Here is a 13711-nt window from a genome sequence, read left to right on the forward strand (position 1 = left end):
AGCATCAAGTGGGCATTTTTTGATTCATGATCCAGTATTGTTTGAGCTGAGCTCTCTCAGTCAAGCTTTCTTGTAATGTCTTTACAAACAGCTCTTCAGGAATAGTTCTCAAGGCTTCTTGAAGGACATTCAAAGCTCTTCTTTGAATGTTAGCTGCCTTAGTTGAAGTCCGGGCTCTGGAGAGGCCCATCTATGGCTCATAGTATTTCATGTTTTTACCTAGGTATGCATTTACCACATTGGCAATGTGTCTGTGATCATTGCCATGCTGAAAAATGAAACAGTAGCTAATTATTCCTCTATGGCACAGTGCTGCTGTTAGAAAACAAAGCCATACTTTTGGTTATTACACTGTCCTGTCTTTGTTTGTTGTTGTCAACAATAATGGGTTTTTATTAAATAGTTTGTCTGATTATGTTTTGGGTTGTTGTTGTTGTTTAGCGTCCTTATAGTCCAGTTTTCCATTACTTCTGTAGCCTTCATTCTCATATAGTTTTTATATATTTTTAGGTTCATGTTTTCCTTTGTCTTCAATTTTGGTTACTATTACTTGTTCATTTCTAGTTATTCATCATTGTTTGGTATTCGAGGTATTTTATTTCTTTGTATTCTGTATCTTAATTTTGCATCCTTAAAAAGGAAGGGAAACCAGGTTTCTTGACAGCCACTCTACCACTGAGACCATTTCAGATGAGGCTTCAGTGCACAGTTGATGAATCAACTGACAGGCCAGAACGGCATCTCTCAGGACCTGTGTCAGTTTGTTTCTGTGTGTTTGTTTGTTTCTTAATGACATGACTTTCAGACATTGTTCATCTGCTGTAGGTAGTGATTTAAGCCTGCTAATGTTTCTTTTTTCCTCCACTTGTCCAATTAGGTCATACTACACACCGTGCTGAGCTATACCAAGTTTTCAACTAATCTTTCTTTGGGATTGATCGTGTTGGTGCAACAATACTATTTTATCTGAATCAAATTGTGTTATCTTCGGCATTTCCCATAGATTGAACTAAAGAAATGGCGGAAAATGTGTTTTTGTTGTAACAGGCTGCTTGTAATATTTTGATTTTTGATTTTATCATTCATAAGTCAGTTTTAGTGGCTTAACAACCAAAACAAAGATAAAACAAAACAAACAAACAAAACCCCAAAACATTCCCCTAAAATTTGTTCAGGTGTCATGAAGTTCAAGAAGATAGGACCAGATAAGGTTGAAGAGATGGACTTGAAGTTAATGAAACACGTGCTTTTTTGTGGCTCATAAATTCCAGAATACAAACTTTAAAAAATCCCAAAAGCACTGGAGGAAGAACAATGGGAAGGAGAGACACTGGAGCAAAAAGACAGGCACCAACCTGAGACTATAAATAAACAATGCTCTTATCTGTGCTGGTAACTGGCATCATAGCAGGGCTTTATAACTATGGTGAACTTTAGTTTAGAGGTGCCAACAGTAGCTAAAGTAGACAGTTTTTGGACCCATGACAAACTCCTAAGTAAGTAAAATAAACTGATATCTGATGTCAACAATACAGAATCGATGCTCTAAAGGTTTTTCATGTATGCTGTTCTTTTTTTCTCCACCTCAAGGTGCAACAGTCAAACATACTACTAATTTTGTCTTATGTGTAACAGGCACAATGTGCTGATGGTGGAGCTTACTGACATGTATGTAGACAATCATAAAGAAACCCTGTCAACAATGATCTACATTTTATGTTTGCACAGTCACCGCACAGATACACAAAAGATCATTCCTATCAAAAGTCAAATTAAATGTTCTGTTGAAAATTTTTTTTTTTTTTTTGGCCTGTCCCGTTTGGCTCTTTTGCCATCAGAATTGTTGTCTAAAGGCAAAGAAAGATGCCCAACGGATTTACTTTACCAAACTGACCATCCCAGCCTTGCCGTAATGGTCCATTTGATTCACCTTTTATTGTTTATTTTATTTTCACTTACTGAATACGGGACAGACTTGACTGGGGGAAAGAAGGGGAGAAAGAAAGAGGGAAAGAGAAACAGCTGAGAAGAGGGACGGGGGAGAAGGGCAAAAGACAAAAACCAACAGAACGGGCAGAGAAAAAAAAAATGCATATATCAATCACCTGGATCACCTGCTGAGAAAGAAAAAAGAAAGCAAGCAGAAGAGAACAAGAGTAATAGAATAAACAACATCACAATGATATATGGGAATATGACAGTAAATACTAAATGTTAAACATTATTGTGCAGCACATAAGATCAACAGAACACAGTGTGCTTTGAGGTAGGAGCCAAAAAGGGTGTAGTTTGTGGGTGTGATCACCCGTGTGTACACCTGTGAGCATGGACGCGCTTGTTTTTTGTTTTTTAAAAGGTTCCTTCATGTAATAATCTGCTAGAGGGTGTGGGGGGGCCACAGCCCCGTCCTCCAGGGCTGAGGAGAGTCCCAGATGAGGGCTCACTCAGCAGCCGCGGAGCAGAAGCCAGGGGGAGTTGCAGTGACGCGCCCGTGAGCTCCGCCGGCAGCCAGCTGCGCCTGAGTGACCGAGCCCCAGGCCGAGAGGCCGGGGGCACCCCACCTCCGAAGTGGCCCGAGCGAGCCCCAGGCTCCAGGCCCCGATAAGCGGCCGCCAAGGAGTGAGCCGGTGTGTACCTGGACGCCCATCCCCGGACACAAAGAACCACCAACGCACCGATGTCTGAGGGGGTCCGCCACTGGCAGGGGAAGTGGTGGTAGGGAGAGATAGGCCTCCAAACCTTGGAGGGCCTGAGATGTCCCCAGAGAGGTGGCGCCTGACACCCAACCTGACATATAGACACAGACATACAGGCACACACAGATACAAACATCCATTCCCACCCTCATGCTCTCATATGCACTTACTCCACACTCAACCAACGTGGAGACAGACATAAAGAGACGTTGTACACACGATCACACTCCCCAAGCGTACTCTACAAACCGGGTCTAGGTGCCCCCGCCCCTGGAGGGGGGAACTGCACCCAGACCCAGGTGGTGTTTCCCTTTTCCCTGTGGTGGGGGGAGGCAGACCGCCCCGACTCCGCAGCAGCAGGAAGGCTCCACACTCCAGACCGCAGTCGGACGGCCAACTCCTGCTCCTAGCCCCCCTGCTCCAGCAGGTCGCAGAGAACGGGGGTGAGAGAAGACTCCAAACCTCCCTCCACCCGCTCATTGTAATGTTGATGCATGTGTGTTCTAAGGTGCATTTAAAACCCAGGAGGGCATGGAGCTACCTGCCAGAGAGCAGCAGGTAAGCGCATGGTCCCTCCTGCTAGCCCTCAATGTCTACGTGTATTTAAAATTGAGAGGTGGGCAACGATGCCAGGGGTGGGGTGTACACCCTGATGGTACTTTGGACTCCGTGTATCGTGCCCACCCCCAAGATCCTATATGTATGTGTAATGAGAGTGTGAGTAATGTGAATGTCTAAGTTGTGGGATAAAATTGAGGCAGAGGCAGCCAGAAGGGGACAGAGGGGGGGGGGTAGCCTCCTCTGCACCCTGGTGACATACCCCTACTCCAAGGCCCTGCATGTGTGGGTGGTTGTGGTGGAGCGGGAAGAGGGAGGCAGCTGGAGATGGGGAGGGAAGGAAGGGAGGGGCAAGTGACCCCTCCCTGGGGCCAGCTCCCCCGCTGACCCCAGTAGGCACCCCCATACTCCGCGACCCGCCAGGGAAAGGGGGCCCAGGCCCATCCAGACCGGGCCCAGTGCAGCAGCGCCGCCCGGCCCCACAGAGCCCGGGACAATCCACCCAACCCCACCACAGAGAAAACTGCACCCACCCCACCATCCACTCATCTTCCAGACTACATAAGACAATAAACACCCAGGCTGAGATCTTCCTCCACCTCTCCTGTATCTCCCCCTCCTGCAGAGGGAGCTCCTGAGGAGAGGAAAGCTCCTGCAAGATGTGACAATCTCCCCCACCAGTTGAAGAGCCCCCCAGGTGGCTCGACGCACCGGCGGCACCCTGCTCCAGGGCTGGGCCCCCATGCACCCACCCGCCCACAACCCCGGCAACACACCAACCAGGACCCAAGCCCCCGAGGCCCGGTCCGGGTCCCAGCCCAGAGACGGAGCGCCCCCAGAACCTCACGCCCATCCCGGACCCACCCAGGGGCAGCCAGGCTACCAGGTCAGTAACCCACGTCCGTCAGCACAGACCCTCCCCTAGCCCCGCTGCACGCAGCCGCGAGGAAACAGTCACCGGAGAGCCAACAGAGCCCCTAACCGGACATGACCGCTACCCCGGGTTGAGCCCCCCAAGGAAGATGCCTCCGGGGAACCCCCCCCCCCCCCCCGTTCTGTTGAAATATTAAAGAACCTTCATCAGAGTACCCGATTACAAGAGGTCAAAATATTCCATGATGCAGTGGTAGGACTGTGATTTTTTTGACATCACTGTTTATAGCCCACTATTCAAACTAACGCTGCTTCAACGTCCAGTTTTGCGCCAGGTTCGTGGAAGCACTGAGTAGGCTTCAACCTTAGTCTGGGGACAAATGAGGCCGGATGAAACCAGATCTGACTGAAATACACAGACGCACACACACACACACACACACACACACACACACACACACACACACTGGCAATGCCCTATGATGCTCCGAACTCACTCAAGTCTGCATCATTTAATTGAGGTAAGACATTTGCTCTAAATCATGGGTAACCAAATTTGATTTGCTTCTACAATGTGTTCTACCAGTATAACCAGTACTATGTAGTTAAATTCTACTTTATTCACTTTAGTTTCCATGCCATTCAGTCTATTCGGGTAATTCATTCTGGCTCTGTTTTGTCAGTTCCAACATCAGTGTATTAGTGCACTAAATTGACACAACTGCCTAATATATGTTTTCTGTATAGACATTCACAGTTTGCGACAGGGCTGAGAACAAATCATGCTGTGTCTGCACGTAGACAGACTCATCACTTAGCCTGTGCACCTGCCCTATGTTACACCACCCACTCAATCACCTCAGGCACTGTATGGAGCTGAGTCCAAGCGTGACCTGTTTAGTACATAACAACCAAACATACTGGTGTTTGGTCTTCCTCACATCTGTTAAGGCTTATATAAACAGAACCAGTGTTTTTGAACTTGGTCAACCCTGTCCTGTTTAGACGCTTAGACTTCCTATCTTTATTCCGAAGAGGTATGAACTACTGCAAGTGCAACCTTATTATAGAACATGAATGAATGATTGCTGTCCTTAATATGTAATAATAAGTATTATACTGTTATTATACTAAGAGATTTGTTAGTGGCATTAGGACTGGGATTAGGACAGGGCACAATATTGTTCAAACAGCCATTACACCATTAGGCAAACAGGCCATTAAGATACATGTCATGTGAAAGGATCGTGTGTGCATGTTGGGGGAGGAAGGTGTGTTTGATCGATGCTAATTTTAGACACTTCTAAAAATGGGCAGACTGTGTACGCAAAATGTGACGCACAATTTCTAAGTAGAATTTCTTTCGCAGTTACTTTTAAGGTGAATTTGTCGATGATAAAGTTTATTTAAACCTAGAAGGCAAAATAAACTGTGTATGACGAGGCACATGGAAAGATGACAGTCTTCCTTCCTGTCTTTCTGTGTTTTTTCTCGCTCAGTAGTGCCCTCCAATCCCATGGCAACGAGGCCCAGGTCCAAGGGAAACCATGGAGATCCTGCCTTTTATGAGGCAGTCCCTGTCTGTTTCATTCAGACATATCTCCGCCTCAGTCATGCTGATGCTTGCATCTAAAACTAGCTGTCAATGGATTCCTCCTGTGCATCTAAATCAAAGCGGGGGGCAAAGTATGGATTTCACAGTTTGAAAAAACCCACACAGTTCTGTGACAAACATCCATATAATTGTTCTCTGGTACATGGAAATACATTGAAAATAGTTTTTAACATATTACAGGAGTACTTGTCCAAAAAGCTTATAACAAGAGAACAGATTATATATATTGTATTTAAAGATGGTGCCATAAAATTTCAAGCTGATGTTATCCCTTTTTATCCTTCCTTTGTATATAGGTCATTAGTGTGTTTTATCTGTCAGTACGCATACACTGGTGCTTGGTCAGGTTCCCTGAATGAGAATGGGAATGAGACACTTTTAGGTCTGTCTGTGTCATTTTTACTGTCCTACTTACCATGATCCACTTGCACAATAATGTCCAAACCACAAAGGGGCATCACGGTCCCAATTCCCTCGACTGTGTTTGTCCTTGACTTTGAGATATTATAAAAGTTGTGGACTGTGGAACTAATTATTTATTTGCGAGTCAATTCACATCACTGTCAGTTTAATCATATTTTAGGGGAGAAATATAGTCATTCTGTTTTTATGAAAAAGAAAGCCTTAAAAAATTACATTTGCCCTTGAAGAACCAAAACAGAAATTCTTGTTTGTGCTCCAGAAAAACACACAACTCTAATAACAGAAACTCTTGGTTCATCAGCCCCTTATGCCAAACTTTCCATCAGGAACCTCGGGGTAAATTTGAATCTAGTTTTACTTTTTATGGTCAAAGGTCTCGCTTACAGTATAGAGCATTGAATGATCAAGCACCAGCATATATCAAAGAACTTTTGCATCTGTCCCTAGCAGGTCCCTAAGGTCATGTGATCAAGGCCTGCTGGCTGTGCCACGTACGAGGCTGAAAACTATAGGTGACAAAGCCTTCTCAATAGTAGCACCAGGACTCTGAATCTCCCCTTTAGTTTGAGTTCTTCCGACTCTGTGGAGCATTTTAATAACCAACTGCATGTAAAAACCTATTTTTTTTTTCCTTGTAATTAACTATTTTGATGTACTGATATCTAATGTTTTTGTTTTCTTCTGTATAGCACTTTATGATCAATATTTTGAAAGGTGTTATATAAATACAGTTTTACTTGAAAACCCCCCACTAAAGCTTGATTATGATTTCAAATCATTTTTAGCTGCTCTAAGAGAACTATATTATTAGGCAACCCAAACCTAGTATGGTGATTTATACATGTTACAATATCCTGAAAGGAGGGATTCATGAAAAACTTTTGGTACTGTGTAGAATGTAGCAGAAATACTTGGAAAACCAGTTCCCACTGGCATATGGACACACTGTATCATCCTGTGATTCATAAAAGGGGTTTAAATATAACAGTGCACCTGGCTAATAGATGACAAATTGTCCTCAGCGGTCTAGTCACGTTATTTAACTAAAGGTAAACATGGAAGCTAGGTGATGGGTTTTTGTTTGCCAGTTCAGTTTACTTGGGAACTGACTGGCACAGTCATGAGTACATTGCATGTCCATTACTTTTACACTGTTTCACAACCCCAGGACAGAGAGGAAACAATTTGCTTTTAGGATTTTCTAACTTTACCACAAATTTACACGCAGAGTGTGAAAGAGCACGCTTTTAAGTTAACTTAAAGTACAAAACTGCAACTCATCTGATGTGAGAAGAAGTGACTGTTTTGGGAGCCCTGATTTAGTTTTAACAGATATCTCCCTACTGGTTTTAAGCAAGGTGTCACTGTACTTGGTGATATTGAGAATTTGATGTTATAATGAAAGCTCGTGTGTGCTGCTTGTGGTATCAAAAGCTGTTATGTTTCAATTATATCTCCAGACACATAATCTTCTGACAAAGTGTCACACTTTTGTCTTACGTTAAGGGACCAATAAAATGGCAACAGCTACAAAAACCAAATCCTCTGGTACGCCATCAAAAAGAAAAAGAAAAAAACAAGAAAGTTTCATTGTTTTAGAACAACTCACCGTCACCTATAAGTGTGAATGGTGCTGTGTTTCAATATTTTATTCGAGAAGTGTTTCTATATAGAGCCAACAAATTCCTCTCTGTCTAAAAGGAGATGTGTATGTGTATATGGATTATTTAGCTTCAATAAATCTAGATGATCAAAACTAAATGTTGACTTACAAGTGTTACCATAACTTTGTAAATTTCCTCGATAACCTAATCTTTAGTCTAGTCTGTAGTATACTTAATAAATGAAGCCTTTTATGTAGAGACAGGGGAAGTGTTGCCAAGACTAATAAGAAAGGAGACGTTACAGCCATGAAAGAATGACTTTTTATTTGCTATGGTTGATTACAACAATATATTATTAAAACTGCACATTCATTCTATTATTTTTTTTAAATAAGGTTTTATATTATCAATTAAATTGAGTTACATGGATTAGTTGAGCTGCAAATTGTATCACAGTTATAATATGGAGCTGAAGTGGGGTCCTTTGCAAAGCCAAAACTCAACTGGCCACATGATCAATACTCTTTCATTCCAGTCCTTGGTCCTGGCAAAAAGGCACTAACTCAATGGATGAACCAGTGATGTGTCTACACATAAAAGACCACTTGGCAAAGAACAAATTTTAAATTCTGTCTTCAGGCACTTTGTTACTGGAGGCTGTTGCAAAAAGCAGATCATTTGTTCCCATTTCTTTAGCCGAATTACATAAAATAAGACATAAAATAGTATTTTTGCACTGACACATCTCAGCATGGTGTTCAGTGTGTGTTTTATAAAAGAAAAGCATACCTGGATAGAAAAACACACAATGGAAAATGATCCACCATGGATTGTACTCCCGAGAGCGTGGACCCTTAATATTACTGAAAAAGTGCGGGCTCGACATCGGAGCACAAGACAGCCGCTATCAAAAGAAGAGCTTTGAATGTCCTTTAAGAACCCTGGAGAAATATTTCTGAACACCATTTTTAAAAAAGAAGAAGAAAGAAATGACAAGAAAACCTACTTCAGAGGCTGTATTGAAGAATAAAAGTAGTTATACCAAACATTGCCTTTCAAGTTTCAACTTTTCGGTAAATTACTGCACCCCTTTCCCTGATACAATATCAAGACTAGACTATCAAGACTATGCACAGTACAGTATCTGGCCATTAAGCTAATGCTTAGTTGCTTAGCTAGCTGCTGAATCTGTTGCACTTCCAAGACCAAGATTAGAGACCATTATGTATACGACTGAGGTAAGACTGTACCTTTTGCGTTAATTTTAATATCTTAAATTAGTGCGTTAGCTGTGTTAATGATCCCCAGTATAATGCTAGCTAACTACTGTCCTGATTATCTGATCCTCCAGTTGTTTCCACTGTGTTTATTGTTGGCAAAAATGGCAACATAACAATGGCAGCCAAAAGAACATGACTAAGACATTTAATTACCTTTACATTTAATCCCAAACTACACCAAGTCACATGGCTTTCTATCATCTGAAATACATTTTATGATTATGAATAGCATTTCATTACACTTGATCTAACATTTTAGCGTGTGTTTACCGTTTATCATAACTACTTTTACTGCGACTACAGTCTGTCATGCCAACTGGGCCAGTCAGATTGTGGTGGAGTTGGTGTTACTGTAAAAAATAATTACTGTAGTACAAAAAAGGGAGAGCCAGTTGAATCTGTGCACAAACTGACAGAGCTAAGAAAATTAGGAAATTGTAGATGCTGTTGTACATTGGCAGATTACTGGCACTGCATTAGCATTACGAGGAAGCCAGATATAGCTGCAGACTGTTTCCCAGAAGAAACATGTTTGATTAAACCAGTGGGCTCTGTTTGGTTTGCAATTTTAAATGATGTATTGCTGGTAAGTTTAATTATTGCAGTTGTTGTGTTCTGCAGTGCAGGTCATAGGTTTCTGGACTGCTGAACAGACTGTGTATTTTAGATTGCTTATGTGTTAGATAGGGATGCAGTGGTTCTTTGCAAGGTGACTGCTATATTCTTGTTATTGCCACAGCAGATGGATATTGGGTATTTGGCACACAAATTTTATATTGGATGCCCTTTCTATTTCTATTCTGTGGCTTAGGAGGCAGGGCAGATCATCCACCAAATGGAAGGTTGGCTCCTCTGGTCTTCTCCTCTATCTTTGGGAAAGATACTGAATCCTGAGTTGCTCCCAATGCCTCTATCAGGGTGTGATTGTGTGTGAATAATAGATAAAGGCACTGCGTGTTTTAATAAAAATAAAAAACAAAGAAACTATATTTGGTGTCAGTCTATTAATAGTGTACTGGAAGAGGAACTGATGGAATATATTGCTGTCCAACCCATAATAGAAAGTGTTTCTTATTACCTCGTCCTGGTCAACACATTGGTAGACTTTAAATAGAGGTTGGCGTCACCCCTTTTAGTTACTCTCTCTGTGCTGTATGATTATACAGAGTAATGAGGTCTGGCCCTAGAAGCCAAAGATAAACTCTGTGGATAGGTGATGTATTCACATAATGAAAAATATGCGTCATTTGAGTTTCTTTTGGTTTTTTTTGTTTTGTTTTTTTTGTCGCTATGGTTATATAGACATTATTTCCCTTTTCCAATGAACTGAGCAGCCTAAGCAATATTGTGGACAGTTATTAAAAATTTATTGTGTTTACCTTATTGTAGTTAAAAGGTTTTGTAAATATTTGTCCCATAATTGTTTTGAGTCTTTTGCTCATGTAACACCTTAATGCACTGCTTTATTGTAATAGCACATATATTTATACAATATTTTTACAGCAGTGAGCTGGCACAGAAAGGATAAATGAAAAGAGTTTTTTCTCTTTTTTACATTCATATATCTTTATTTGGATGTCATAATTCTGGGAGGATGAAGGTTTTAGACCAAATAACTGCCAGGGTAGTGATGCAGTGACTCTGGACTGATACAATAAAGCCTCCATACCACATAGTCTCTCACACCCATCTATTTATGAAGTGTTGGATAATAATTTGCTTCATTTGCTGTTCTGCCTCACTGTCACATGCACAATGGATAAAATAAGGTTTTGATTAGCAGTTCGAGCAGCCTAATCTGCTAGAGGCTTAGTGAATCACTAATGTGCTTCTCTAATCAAAACTTGAATTGATTCAGTTGGTGTAAGAGCAACAGTACTGCATGTTTTCATAAGCTGGGCATCGTTCGCTCCATACGGCAAGCTGAAGCGAGAGTTTTAAAGGCCACAAAGCTCAGATCTCAGCAGGCCACATGTTTCTCACCATGTGAGGCTGCATGTGTTGGTACACATGTGTGAAATGCTGCATAAAGAGGCTGAGTGTGTGTTTGTGAGCACTCTGTATTGCATAGCGTTGCACTCTGTCACACCAGCTGTTAAGCACAGTAGTGGTGGGATGATTTGGGCTTGTTTTGCAGCCACAGGATCTGGGCGCCTTGCGGTCACCGAGTCGACCATGAACTTCTTTGTAAACCAAAATATTTTAGAGTCAAATGTGAGGCTTGGAGGATTCTGGGTCATGCAACAGGACATTGATTGAGTGCACAGCAGCAAATCTACTGTATCTGAAGGAGAAAAGTATCAAAGTGTTACAATGGTCCGGATTTAAACCTGACTGAGAAGCTGTGGAAGGACGTCAAGAGGGCTATGTAAAAATGAATGCCTGCAAAGATCCAAACATGGTCACGGTGTTAATAAATTTTAGAGACTTTGTTTTGTATATTTAAATAAATCTACAGTACTAATCTTATATTCATTTATAACTGCCGGTACAGCTAAGATCTTGACATTCTCAGTGATCTTTTAATTTCACTCAGGATTTATGGCTCACTAACATGACGGATGTTCAGTGGGAACTCTAAGCTTCTCTTACGTAAAACCCAATGGCTTTTTCCGCTTCAGGGGATCCACATGTTGATGTCTTTGCTCACTAAGGTCGGAATGGATCTTTTGTTTTTGTGTTGTGAATTATTTTGTTTTTGCTGTTTTGTGACTGGGGAAAGCTCATCTACTTCCATGTATTGCTCCAAATGCTAAAGTGTTAACCTTTTATGTTACATACTTAATATGTTTCAGTACAGATAAATTAAATTAATAAATGAATGCCACTTGCAGCCCAAGTCACTTCATCATGAACATCAGTAAATCCCTGGCCATCTGATTGGTTAACATAAAGATCAGTTGTTATCTGATATTGGCCAGTAAGGCTCAACCTCGTGCAGCTGCCCTTTTGTAAAGGGGGTATAATTTTCATTTCCACGTTAGTGTGCTATAATGTTGTTCTTAACTAGGAGACACATAATGTGGAAAACATTTGATACAGAAATAAAAAAATTTAATTCTGAATGTATCTGCCCCCCTCAGTTCTTGCATCCTGTTCAAACAGCACTCACACACAGACCCTCTCATGCTTACAGAGGCATTGTCACAGTTTCCATGTCCAGTTTCAAGGAAGTCAAAGTGTAGCCTCAGGCACCAAAGGCTTTTATGTCTTCAAAACGGAAATGACCTGCAACTTTGCCACATTAACACAGACCTGCATACATTCTAGCACATTTCCCTTTGGGCCAGGAAAATCTGTATGTAAAGTATTTGGCTCAGAATAGCAAATCACTGTTGTTTTGGCTGAGAATATTCCATTACTCACTTCTGAGACTACTAATTAACTGCGTTGTTAGTTACGTTTGAGTAATTTTGGCTGATTAGGAACCAAGCTAAAATAGCTCAAAGTCGACTATAATCCTTAATGAGAAGTATTATTGGTCATGCAGACATGTAGAAATCTAGGATTTTACACATATTGTGTGAGAAATTGTCCCTAATCTATGTTCAGTATATTACCTTTTTGATCATGATAGTTATGTTTACAAATAGCAGTGATTATTTGTCACTATAGTCACTTTCTTAGACCTACTATGAACACCATTATAATGTGAGCAATCAGTTATACAGGATTTATACAGTAGCAGACAGGTGGTGCCATCTGCTGGAGATACTACCTCAATTCATCCTTAACCCAAACCAATGTGCTTTTGTACAAACAAAAATGAAATAAAAATGTTTTGACATGTTTTAAAACCTTTGATTAACATCAGTTTTTCTCAGTGATACTTGCTCATTTCAATTCCACACAAACTAACAATAGATGCCCATCTGTTTTGGGAATTACACATATTATGACATAAAGACACAAAAAAGCCACAAACACATGCAGCTAACGGGGATCTACCAGCACAGTCTCTATGTGCAAACACCAACCATCTGGAGATATCTTTATTGAGGTGTGCAAACAAACAATGCGTGACTCTGTTGAATTACAGTATGTACTCTGCCTTGAATACGTCTTCATTTCTGACCCACAGCAATTATTTACAAGTGTTTACTTGACGACATGAGGAAAGGTTCCTAGCAAGGAGACACTTGTTTACAACCAATCACAGAGACTGGGCTCGTGAATGTTAGGATACACAATGTGAGCCCCTTTCTCTCACCATGCTATTTTTAGTAGACACCAATGCCTTCCGGCAAAAATCACATGAATATGGATAGTGTGCTCGGCTGTACAGAGTGGTTTACAGCAAGAGAGCGATGATTCAGACAGACAGTCTGCATGTATTCAGTGTGTGCGTACACTGGACCACTATTGGCATATCGTTCGGTTTTCAAGTAATAAAATACCAAAGAGTTGTTGACAGTAAACATGTCTTTTAAGAGATTTTTGATAAGATAAACACAATATAGAGACCAGGAGACCAGGATGTATTCAATACTTGTAATATTGTGATTGTATATACATGTATATACACATATATATATATATATACACACACACACACACACACACACACACACACACACACACACACACACACACACACACACACACACACACACACACACACACACACAAAGGGTATAATAGGGTATAATAAATTCTGCAAAT

This window comes from Rhamphochromis longiceps, linkage group LG7 (assembly GCF_057381845.1).
Source record: "Rhamphochromis longiceps isolate RC_006_pf linkage group LG7, R_longiceps_female_GT1.1, whole genome shotgun sequence".
In the NCBI taxonomy this organism is placed as follows: domain Eukaryota; kingdom Metazoa; phylum Chordata; class Actinopteri; order Cichliformes; family Cichlidae; genus Rhamphochromis; species Rhamphochromis longiceps.